The sequence below is a fragment of the Leucoraja erinacea genome, chromosome 20 (genome assembly GCF_028641065.1).
Source record: "Leucoraja erinacea ecotype New England chromosome 20, Leri_hhj_1, whole genome shotgun sequence".
Taxonomy (NCBI): domain Eukaryota; kingdom Metazoa; phylum Chordata; class Chondrichthyes; order Rajiformes; family Rajidae; genus Leucoraja; species Leucoraja erinaceus.
In genome coordinates this window covers 5,214,829-5,225,381 of record NC_073396.1, presented here as the reverse complement: position 1 = coordinate 5,225,381, position 10,553 = coordinate 5,214,829, and the positions used below count along the sequence as shown (strand labels likewise).

General features: G+C 47.9%; 1 long non-coding RNA gene across 1 annotated transcript; it reads left to right on the top strand.

Annotated features, from left to right (window-relative positions):
- Positions 1–245: 245 nt before the first annotated feature.
- Positions 246–6,794, top strand: LOC129706672 (uncharacterized). Its single transcript, XR_008725086.1, has 3 exons — positions 246–1,970; positions 3,119–3,523; positions 5,905–6,794. It is a non-coding gene; the product is annotated as an uncharacterized LOC129706672 (long non-coding RNA).
- The last annotated feature ends 3,759 nt before the right edge of the window (positions 6,795–10,553 follow it).

Here is a 10,553-nt window from a genome sequence, read left to right as displayed (position 1 = left end):
GACAAAAATTGTGAACCATTAAAAGTGAAAAGTGAATGATTGAAGATGTAATGTATGAACGGGAGCAGCAGGTAGTGCAGATGACAATCTGCTGGACCCAGTGTGGAGCAGCTGGTACAGTTTAGTTTAGTTTAGTTTGGTTTAGAGATACAGCATGGAAACAGACCCTTCGGCCCATCAAGTCCGTGCCCACGTGGCAGCAATCACCCATTCGCACCAGTTCTATATCTGGTTTAGAGACACAGCATGGAAACAGGCCCTTCGGCCCACCAAGTCCACGCCCACCAGCGATCACGCATAATCAAGGACAAGTCGCATCCTGGCCACTCCCACTTCTCCCCTCTCCCATCGGGCAAGAGATACAGAAGTGTGCAAATGCACCCCTCAAACTTAGGGACAGTTTCTTCCCAGCTGTTATCAGGCAACTGAACCATCCTACCACAACCTGAGACCAGTGCAATACAACTATCTACCTCTTTGGACTATCGGACTTTGCTGGCTTTACCTTGAACTAAGCATTATTCCCTCATCATGTACATGTACACTGTGGACGGCTCGATTGTAATCATGTATTGTCTTTCCGCTGACTGGCTAGCGCGCAACAAAAGCTTTTCGCTGTACCTTGGTACACGTGACAATAAACCAAACTAAACGTGTGATCGCTGGTCGGCGCGGACTCGGTGGACCAGAGGGTCAGTTTCCACGTTGTGTCTTCAAACTAAACTAATCTAAACTCCACAAGACAGCACTTCCCACCTGCCTGACTGAGAGAAACGTTGCCTTCATCCAAACACGCTGTGTTTATTCTTCCAAAATGGTTTGGGCGTTTATGACCCGTTCAGTATCAGTATCAGTATCAGTATATCTTTATTGTCATTTCCTGAGTACTCACATACCCAGAGGAAACAAAAAAACGTTGCTCAACCAGTGTCCATTCAGTGTGCAGTACAAATAACAACAAGTAAATAGAAATAAAAATACATATATCATGAACAAATTAAATTAAACACTCTACTCTCTACTAAACATCAACAGGCGTTCCGATCGACAGCTGCTGCAGTGTGTCCAGGTTGGTGGTTGGTGCGCGATACTTTGGCAGGGGGCAGAGTCCGTTTATCAGTCTTATAGCCTGCGGGAAGAAGCTGAGGAGCATCCTGCTGGTTTTGCAGCTAATGCTCCTGTACCTCTTCCCAGATGGCAGGATGGAGAATATGTGATGCGATGGGTGGTAGGGGTCTTTGATGATGGAGATGGCTCTGCTGATACATCTCTTCCTGTATATGTCCAGCAGGAAAGGGAGTGGAGCACCAATAATCCTGCTGGTGGTCTTCACAATCCTGTCAAGTTGGTGCCGTTCGTACGCCTTGCAGCTCCCGAACCAGGAAGTGATGCCGTTGGTTAATGTGCTCTCGACTGTCCCTCTATAAAAAGTTCGTAGATGTGTAGTGGGGAGACCTGCTTTCCATAGTCTTCGGAGAGGGTGTAGTCGCTGCTGGGCTCTCTTGACCAGTGCTTGATCAATATGCGTGCATTTGGTTCCTGTCACATCAGCAGTGGCAGAGAACACAAACATATTGCAGGTTCATGTAAAGTTTGAGGAAGTCAGCGATGACATGTTTAGACATGTTGAGAGCCTGCATTTTAACACTTGGCCTGCTGCATTCCACAGTGTGAATGCTGAGACTGGGTCATGTGAAGCAATAACTCTGTAGAAATAAGTATTTAGCTTTGGACATGAAAGACTAAATATTTGCACGGCTTCAACCCCAGCTGTACATTGCCCCACCATCTGTTAGTCAGCAAAAGCCACTTTTCTGAAGAAGAGTCTCGATCCGAAACACCACCCCTTCCTCTCTCCAGAGACGCTGCCTGTCACCGCTGAGTTACTCCAGCATCTTGTGTTTATCTGCGGTTTAAGCCAGCATCTGCAGTTCCTTCGCTCGACTTTTCATCTGCGAAATCTCCTCAAGGTATGTGTGCTTTGAAGGATTTCTCCTCCTCTCCCCCACCAGAGTTCCGCTGTCTGAAGAAGGGTCTCGACCCGAAACGTCACCCCTTCCTTCTCTCCAGAGATGCTGCCTGTCGCTGCCGAGTTCCTCAAGCATATTTTGTCTATAACCATATAACCATATAACCATATAACAATTACAGCACGGAAACAGGCCATCTCGGCCCTACAAGTCCATGCCGAACAAATTTTTTTCCCCCTTAGTCCCACCTGCCTGCACTCGTACCATAACCCTCCATTCCCTTCTCATCCATATGCCTATCCAATTTATTTTTAAATGATACCAATGAACCTGCCTCCACCACTTCCACTGGGAGCTCATTCCACACCGCCACCATTCTCTGCGTAAAGAAGTTCCCCCTCATATTACCCCTAAACTTCTGTCCCTTAATTCTGAAGTCATGTCCTCTTGTTTGAATCTTCCCTATTCTCAAAGGGAAAAGCTTGTCCACATCAACTCTGTCTATCCCTCTCATCATTTTAAAGACCTCTATCAGGTCCCCCCTTAACCTTCTGCGCTCCAGAGAATAAAGACCTAACTTATTCAACCTATCTCTGTAACTTAGTTGTTGAAACTATCTTAGCCTCTTTTCCTTGTAGCTCTTTTGGAAGAACATTTGGCCTTGCCAACTCCCTACCCTGTCTTGCCTCAGTCTCTCCCCCTGGCCTTTTGATGCCTGGTCCCGCCCCGATCTCCTCTTCATAAAGAAATCCCATCGACACTTCTACACCCTCAGAGGTTTGAGGAGATTCGGTACGTCAATTGGTCGGCAGGGTGACACAACGGCAGAGTTGCTGCCACACAGCACTTGCAGCGCCAGAGACCCGGGTTAGATCCCGACTAAGGGCGCTGCCTGCGCGGAGTTTGCACGTTCTCCCCGCGACCTGCGTGGGTTTTCTCCGAGATCTTTCTCCCACACTCCAAAGACGTGCAGGTTTGTAGGTTAATCGCCTTGGTATAAATGTAAAACTGTCCCTAGTGTGTGTGTGCGTGGGACAGTGTTAGTGTGCGGGGGTCGCTGGCCGGCACGGACTCGGTGGGCCGAAGGGCCTGTTTCCCCGCTGTATCTCCAAACTAAACAAAACGCCTGCCCTCTTGAACTTCCCCAGGTGTTCAGTAGAGGGCACATTGACTGGTTGCATTGCGGCCTGGGGCAGCAAATCGAACGTCCAGGAGTAAAGAAGACTTCAAAAACATGTGAACACTGCCCAGTCCATCACCGACTCTGACCTCCCCACTGTCGAAGGGATTTACCGGAACCGCTGTCTTAAAAAGGCGGCCAGCATCATCAGCATTTCACCCCTGCCGTCGGGAAGAAGGTACAGGAGCCTGAAAACTGTAACGTCCAAGTTCAGGAACCTCCTCATCTCACAGTGGCCCAGCGGTAGAGTTGCTGTCTCACAGCGCCGGAGGCCAGGGTTCGATCCTGACCATGGGTGTACGGAGTCTGTACGTTCTCTACGTGGGTTTACTCCGAGATCTCCGATTTTCACCCACACTCCAAAGACGTACAGGTTGGTAGGTGTAATTGGCTTGGCGTAAATGTAAATTCTCTCCAGTGTGTGTAGGATAGTTTAAGTGTGTGGGGCTCAGTGGGGCCGAAGGGCCTGTTTCCCCCGCTGTATCTCTAAGCTAAACTAAACTTACATCACCCATTCCTTCTCTCCAGAGATGCTGCCTCACCCCGCTGAGTTACTCTAGCTTTTTGTGTCTATCTTCAGTATAAACCAGTGGCTGCAGTTCCTTGCTTGTACATCAGCCAGAACTATTATCCCCAGGATGTAAATATCAAAGACTAGAGGGAATAACTTTAAGATGAGAGGGGCAAAGTCTAAAGGAAAGGTAGACAAAAATGCTGGAGGAACTCAGCGGGTGAGGCAGCACCTATGGAGCGAAGGAATAGGTGATGTTTCGGGTCTCGACCCGAAACGGCACCTATTCCTTCGCTCCATAGATGTTGCCTCACCCGCTGAGTTCCTCCAGCATTTTTTTTCTACCTTCTATTTTTCCAGCATCTGCAGTTCCTTCTTAAACAGTTTAAAGGAAATTTTGCGGGGGGCAACCTTCTTCACACAGAGGGTGGTGGGTGCCCGGAACGTGCTGCCAGGGTTGGTGATATAGGCAGTTACGATAGTGGCGTTTAAGACTTGTGGATAGTGCAGAGAACGGAGGAATATGAACGGTGCCGGATTTAGATGAAGAGAGGCCCTAGGCTGGTCCACTTGTGAGGCCCCCTCCCAATCCCCCACCCCCACGACTAGAGGAAGATGGAAGAGTCCGCAGGATTGACACCGATTTGCAGACGAGCGTGACCAATGAGATAAGGGGCTGGAAAGCTGTGCGCATATTTATTTATTTATTTATTTATTTATTGCCAGTGCTAGTTTCAAGTTATCGACTTAAAACACTATTATTCTGAAATGGAGGGCATCGAAGGTAGACAAAAATGATGGAGAAACTCAGCGGGTGCAGCAGCATCTATGGAGCGAAGGAGATAGGCAACGTTTCGTGCCGAAATGTTGCCTATCTCCTTCGCTCCATAGATGCTGCTGCACCCGCTGAGTTTCTCCAGCATTTTTGTGTAGTCTCCTCTCCTTGCCTAGACTTTGCGCTGCCTCGGCAAGGCCACCAGCATAATCAAGAATGAGTCTCACTCTGGACACTCCCCCTTCTCCCCTCCCCCGCCAGGCAAGAGGTACAGAAGTTTGAAAAACCTCCAGATTTCGCTTGGGCAGCTTACAGCCCAGGGGTATGAGTTTTGATTTCTCTAACCGAGTAACCCCTGCCTTCCCTCTCGCTCCATCCCTCTCCCACCCAAGTCACACCAGCTTCTCGTTCTCACCTAGCAAACAGCTAACAATGGCCTGTTAAAAATTGCCAGTGCTAGTGTCGAGTTATCGACTTAAAACACTATTATTTTGAAATGGAGGGCAAGGAAAATGACTGAAGGGTTGTTTAGAGACTATAGTGCGGTGTGGCAGTATATAACCATATAACAATTACAGCACGGAAACAGGCCATCTCGGCCCTACAAGTCCGTGCCGAACAAAATTTTTTTTTCCCTTAGTCCCACCTGCCTGCACTCATACCATAACCCTCCATTCCCTTCTCATCCATATGCCTATCCAATTTATTTTTAAATGATACCAATGAACCTGCCTCCACCACTTCCACTGGAAGCTCATCCCACACAGCTACCACTCTCTGAGTAAAGAAGTTCCCCCTCATATTACCCCCTAAACTTCTGTCCCTTAATTCTGAAGTCATGTCCTCTTGTTTGAGGTTTGAGGTATGTAAGAAAGGCCTATGACAGTGTCAAAAATATTATACACCTTGGCCAGAGGCCCCCTAGATTTCGAGGCCCTAGGCTTCAGCCTATGAAGCCAAATGGTAAATCCGGCTCTGGGTATGAATTATGTGCAGTATATCTTCTTAAACTAAACTAAAGTAAAGTCCTCTCTAAACTCCGTGTGGGTCGCAGGCAATGAAGTAAACGCCACTCGCTGTAGAGTTGGCATTATGCACGCAGACTGCAGGGGAGGTTGCTGTGTTGGCGTTAAAGGTCCAGTGTGTACAATAGGGGCACTGTGTGTAGCGAGCAGGCTGTGTGTTACAGGCAAGGGAGAGGTTGTACAGCAAGATTTTCTTACCGTTTAATTAGGATGAGCATTGCAATAAATCACAATGATGTGCTAACTCGGGACACCAGAGCCTCGTGGAACCTTCTCAGAAACAGTGCGGGGGGGGGGGGGGGGGGGGGGGGGGGGGGGGGGGAAGGACTTTCTAACTAATGTACGGATAAATAATGCAGAACTTTTATTTAAAATATTGAAATTCCAAGCCCCCTGTATTGCCTGCAGAATTTATTTTGTTTGTCTACGTTATATCTCCCCAGAGCTCGACATCATCGCACAAGTTCCAGTTCAACAGAATAAAAAAACTCAGCGCAAAATATCCAATTATGCAGAATGCAAATCTCAGATTGAGTTGCCAATGCGTTTTATCATCATCCCGCCCACGGCATCCAGAACGCAGAGGCAACTGGATCATTGAAGGCCTTTGCTAAGTGAGGAGATGCATGGAGGAGACAACAGACAATAGAAACATAGAAACATAGAAACTAGGTGCAGGAGTAGGCCATTCGGCCCTTCGAGCCTGCACCGCCATTCAATATGATCATGGCTGATCATCCAACTCAGTATCCCTTACCTGCCTTCTCTCCATACCCCCTGATCCCCTTAGCCACAAGGGCCACATCTAACTCCCTCTTAAATATAGCCAATGAACTGGCCTCAACTACCCTCTGTGGCAGAGAGTTCACAATGGGTGCAGGGGTAGGCCATTCGGCCCTTCGAGCCAGCACCGCCATTCAATGTGTACATGGCTGATCATCCACATTGAGTACCCCGTTCCTGCCTTCTCCCCTTTATCCCCTGACTCCGCTATCTTTAAGAGCCCTATCTAACTCTCTCTTGAAAGCATCCAGAGAATTGGCATCCACTGCCTTCTGAGACAGAGAATTCCACAGATTCACAACCCTTTGGGTGAAAAAGTTTTTGCTCATCTCCGTTCTAAATGGTCTACCTCTTATTCTTAAACTGTGGCCCCTGGATCTGGACTCCCCCAAAATCGGGAACATGTTTCCTGCTGCTACCTTCCAGTGAATGTTATCACTGTACCCTTTAAGTTTGCGTGCAAATGAAATTTATTTTGTGTACCTTGTGTGTGGTGACTGTTGGCAGACCAATATCCTTCCGGGGATGAATAAAATCCTATTGTATTGTATCGTGTTATGTCCCGTCCATGCACAAGGACTGATTTACAGTCAGAACTCCAGGCACATACTCTCGTGAAGCAACAGCTTCAACGCCAGGCCAACATGTACTGTAGCCCCTTGTAGAGCACTCGTAGAGACCAGCTAGTCGCAGTCTCGAGGTCGGGCCGAGGTGGAGTTGCTGCCTTACAACGCCAGTGATGGGGGTTCAATCCCGACTACCGGTGCTGTTTGTATGGAGTTTGCATGTTCTCCCCGTGACCCGTGTGGGTTTTCTCAGAGATCTTCGGTTTCCTCCCACACTCCAAAGACACGCAGGTTTGTCGGTTAATTGGCTTGCAATTTAAGTGCAAATTGTCCCTGGTGTGCGTAGGATAGTGTTAATCTGGAGGGTTGGGTGTTTATGCGTGCTTTGTCCGTGATATTTATTTAGTTGTTTATCTTTAATATTTTACCTTGTATGTATCGTTAGCTTTTAGAAATGTTTGAATGCTGCACTGACTGGCTGACATTTTAAATTTCGTTGTACATGGTTCATGTTACAATGACAATAAAGAAACTATTCTATTCTATCTGGTCGGCGCAGATTTGGTGGGCTGAAGGGCCTGTTTCCACGCTGTATCTCTAAACTAAACTAAACTAAAGTAAGGTGGTGGGGGTGGGACACCGAGAACAAAGGGGGATAAACTACATGGTCAGAGCGAGCAACATCGGAAATTGGAGGAAGAACACCTCATATTCCGCTTGGGGAGTCTGCATCCTGGTGGCATGAACATTGAATTCTCACAATTTTGTTAGTCCTTGCTGTCTCCTCCCCTTCCTCAGCCCTCCTGCTGTCTCCTCCCATCCCCCAGCCTTCGGGCTCCTCCTCCTTTTTCCTATCTTCTCCCCGCCCCCCCACCCCCGATCAGTCTGAAGAAGGGGTTCGGCCCGAAACGTTGCCTTTTTCCTTCGCTCCATAGATGCTGCTGCACCCGCTGAGTTTCTCCAGCTTTTTTGTGTACCTGGCCTTATATTATTACTGTTAATATTATCATTATTAATATAATTATATTATTATTCATACGATCATGTGATAGTAGAATTAGGCCATTTGGCCCATCAAGTCTAATCTGCCATTCAATCACGGCTGATCCATCTCTCCCTCCTAACCCCATTCTCCTGCCTTCTCCCAACAACCCCTTACACCCGTACTAATCAAGAATCTATCTATCAGTCATGATCGATTGGCAGAGTACACTCGATGGGCCGAATGGCCTAGATTTACTCCTATCACTTATGACCATCCAACAATCCAACATTGTGATCCTGGATAGGGCGACACACTGTTTATTTTCAGATGAGTTTTGGAAATAAACCTTAGCTGACTTGATTGAGTGGGCCTTAGATTCCAAGGCCTTCCCTTAAAAAAGACCGAGGGGGTTCCAGATTCCTGGTGAATATTCACCTCCAGGCAGCAAGAAGGAGATGGTTTGTGTCGGTGTGGCTCCTGCTCTCAACAAAATGGCCGCCACGTTCCCAAAATGGCTGCCCCTCAAAGGCAAGTAATTGGCTGTGAACATTGGCCCATGGAGCCGTCTCTGTGCAAGATGGACTTGGAAATGTGTTCCTTCTTGGGTACAGTCTTTCAGTGGGATTCCTCCTTATATGGATTCAAAAATCATAGTTTTGAAAGGGCTCTTGTTTGAGGTGTATCCCTTGTGCCAGCTCACTTTTTATTTTCAGGAAGGATATTCAAATGGATTGGCCCTGACACAGTCCAGACTTGCCTCACAATGAGTGTTCTGTCTGGGCCTCATGTGGTGGCAAATGACCAGAAACAGAAGGCAAATTGGTAAATACTTTCTATTCTGACAGTCCTTTGAATTCTCCTGCTTTGAGGAATGTACAAAATAGATGGGCATCTGTTGTGTAAATCTTTCCTCCCCACCACTCTTCCTTCCCCATATTCATCTTCTCTCCCCTCATGTTTCCTTTCTCTTTTTCGCCCCTCTCCTCCTCCACACTTTCCTTCACCCCCCCCCTTAACTTCCTTCACTTACAACCCCTCTCATCCCTCACCTTCTCTCATCCCACTCACCGTCCCTCCCCTCCCCCACCCAAAACTCTCCTCTCCTTGTTTAAGAAGGAACTGCAGATGCTGGAAAATCGAAGGTACGCAAAAATGCTGGAGAAACTCAGCGGGTGCAGCAGCATCTATGGAGCGAAGGAAATAGGCAACGTTTCATCCCGAACCGTTACCTACCTCCTTCGCTCCATAGATACTGCTGCACCCGCTGAGTTTCTCCAGCATTTTTGTGTACTCGCCTCTCCTTGCCTAGACTTCGCGCTGCCTCGCCAAGGCCACCAGCATAATCAAGAACGAGTCTCACTCCGAACAATCCCTCTTCTCCCTTCCCCCGCCAGGCAAGAGGTACAGAAGTTTGGAAAAAACCTCCAGATTTTGCTTGGGCAGCTTACAGCCCAGAGGTATGAGTTTTGATTTCTCTAACTTCGAATAACCCCTGCATTCCCTCTCACTCCATCCCTCACCCACCCAAGCCACACCAGCTTCTCGTTCTCACCTAGCAAAGAGCTAACAATGGCCCGTTAAAAAAAAGCGGAGTCAGGGGATATGGGGAGAAGGCAGGAACGGGTTACTGATTGGGGATGATCAGCCATGATCACATTGAATGGCGGTGCTGGCTCGAAGGGCCGAATGGCCTACTCCTGCACCTATTGTCTATTGTCTATTATCATTGTTACTGTTTTTGCATATCTTTCACTCATTTGTTCTAGGAAAAGGGGAAGTGCAACAAGACCTGGTTGTCCTTGTACATCAGTCACTGAAAGCAGTAAGTGTGCAGGTACAGCAGGCAGTGAAGAAAGCGAATGGCATGTGGACCTTCACAGCGAGAGGAGTTGAGTATAGGAGCAAAGATGTCCTTCTGCAGTTGTACAGGGCCCTGGTGAGACCACACCTGGAGTATTGAGTGCAGTTTTGGTCTCCTAATTTGAGGAAGGACATTCTTGCTATTGAGGGAGTGCAGCGTAGGTTCACAAGGTTAATTCCCGGGATGGCGGGACTGTCATATGATGAAAGAATGGAGCGACTGGGCTTGTATTCACTGGAATTTAGACGGATGAGAGGGGATCTTATAGAAACATATAAAATTATTAAGGGATTGGACAGACTAGATGCAGGAAACATGTTAAGAACAGGGGTCACAGTTTAAGAATAAGGGGTGGGCCATTTAGAAATGAGATGAGGAAAAACGTTTTCACACAGAGTTGTGAATCTGTGGAATTCTCGGCCTCAGAAGGCAGTGGAGGCCGATTCACTGGATGCATTCAAAATAGTTAGATAGAGCTCTAAGGTCTAGCGGAATCAAGGGATATAGGGAGAAGGCAGGAACGGGGTACTGATTGTGGATGATCAGCCATGATCACATTGAATGGTGGTGCTGGCTCGAAGGGCTGAATGGCCTCTACTCCTGCACCTATTGTCTATGTATCTATGTATCGTTCCCAAACAGCAGCACAACAGGATAGTCCTGTCAGATCGGCTCATGTAATTAATGCTGGTGGAATTCTTGCGTCAGTCCGTTAATCACATCATCTCTACACCCTTCACTTACCCAGGGACCACATCACAACACCATCTGGTTCTGTGTCTACATGGGGCCCACAGCAATGTGCCAGTGTGGCCAGCCTGGACCAGGGTACACCCAGGCCAGCCCGCACCGGGGTAAACCTGCAGGGCTGGGAGATGGAGAGGGACACACAGATAC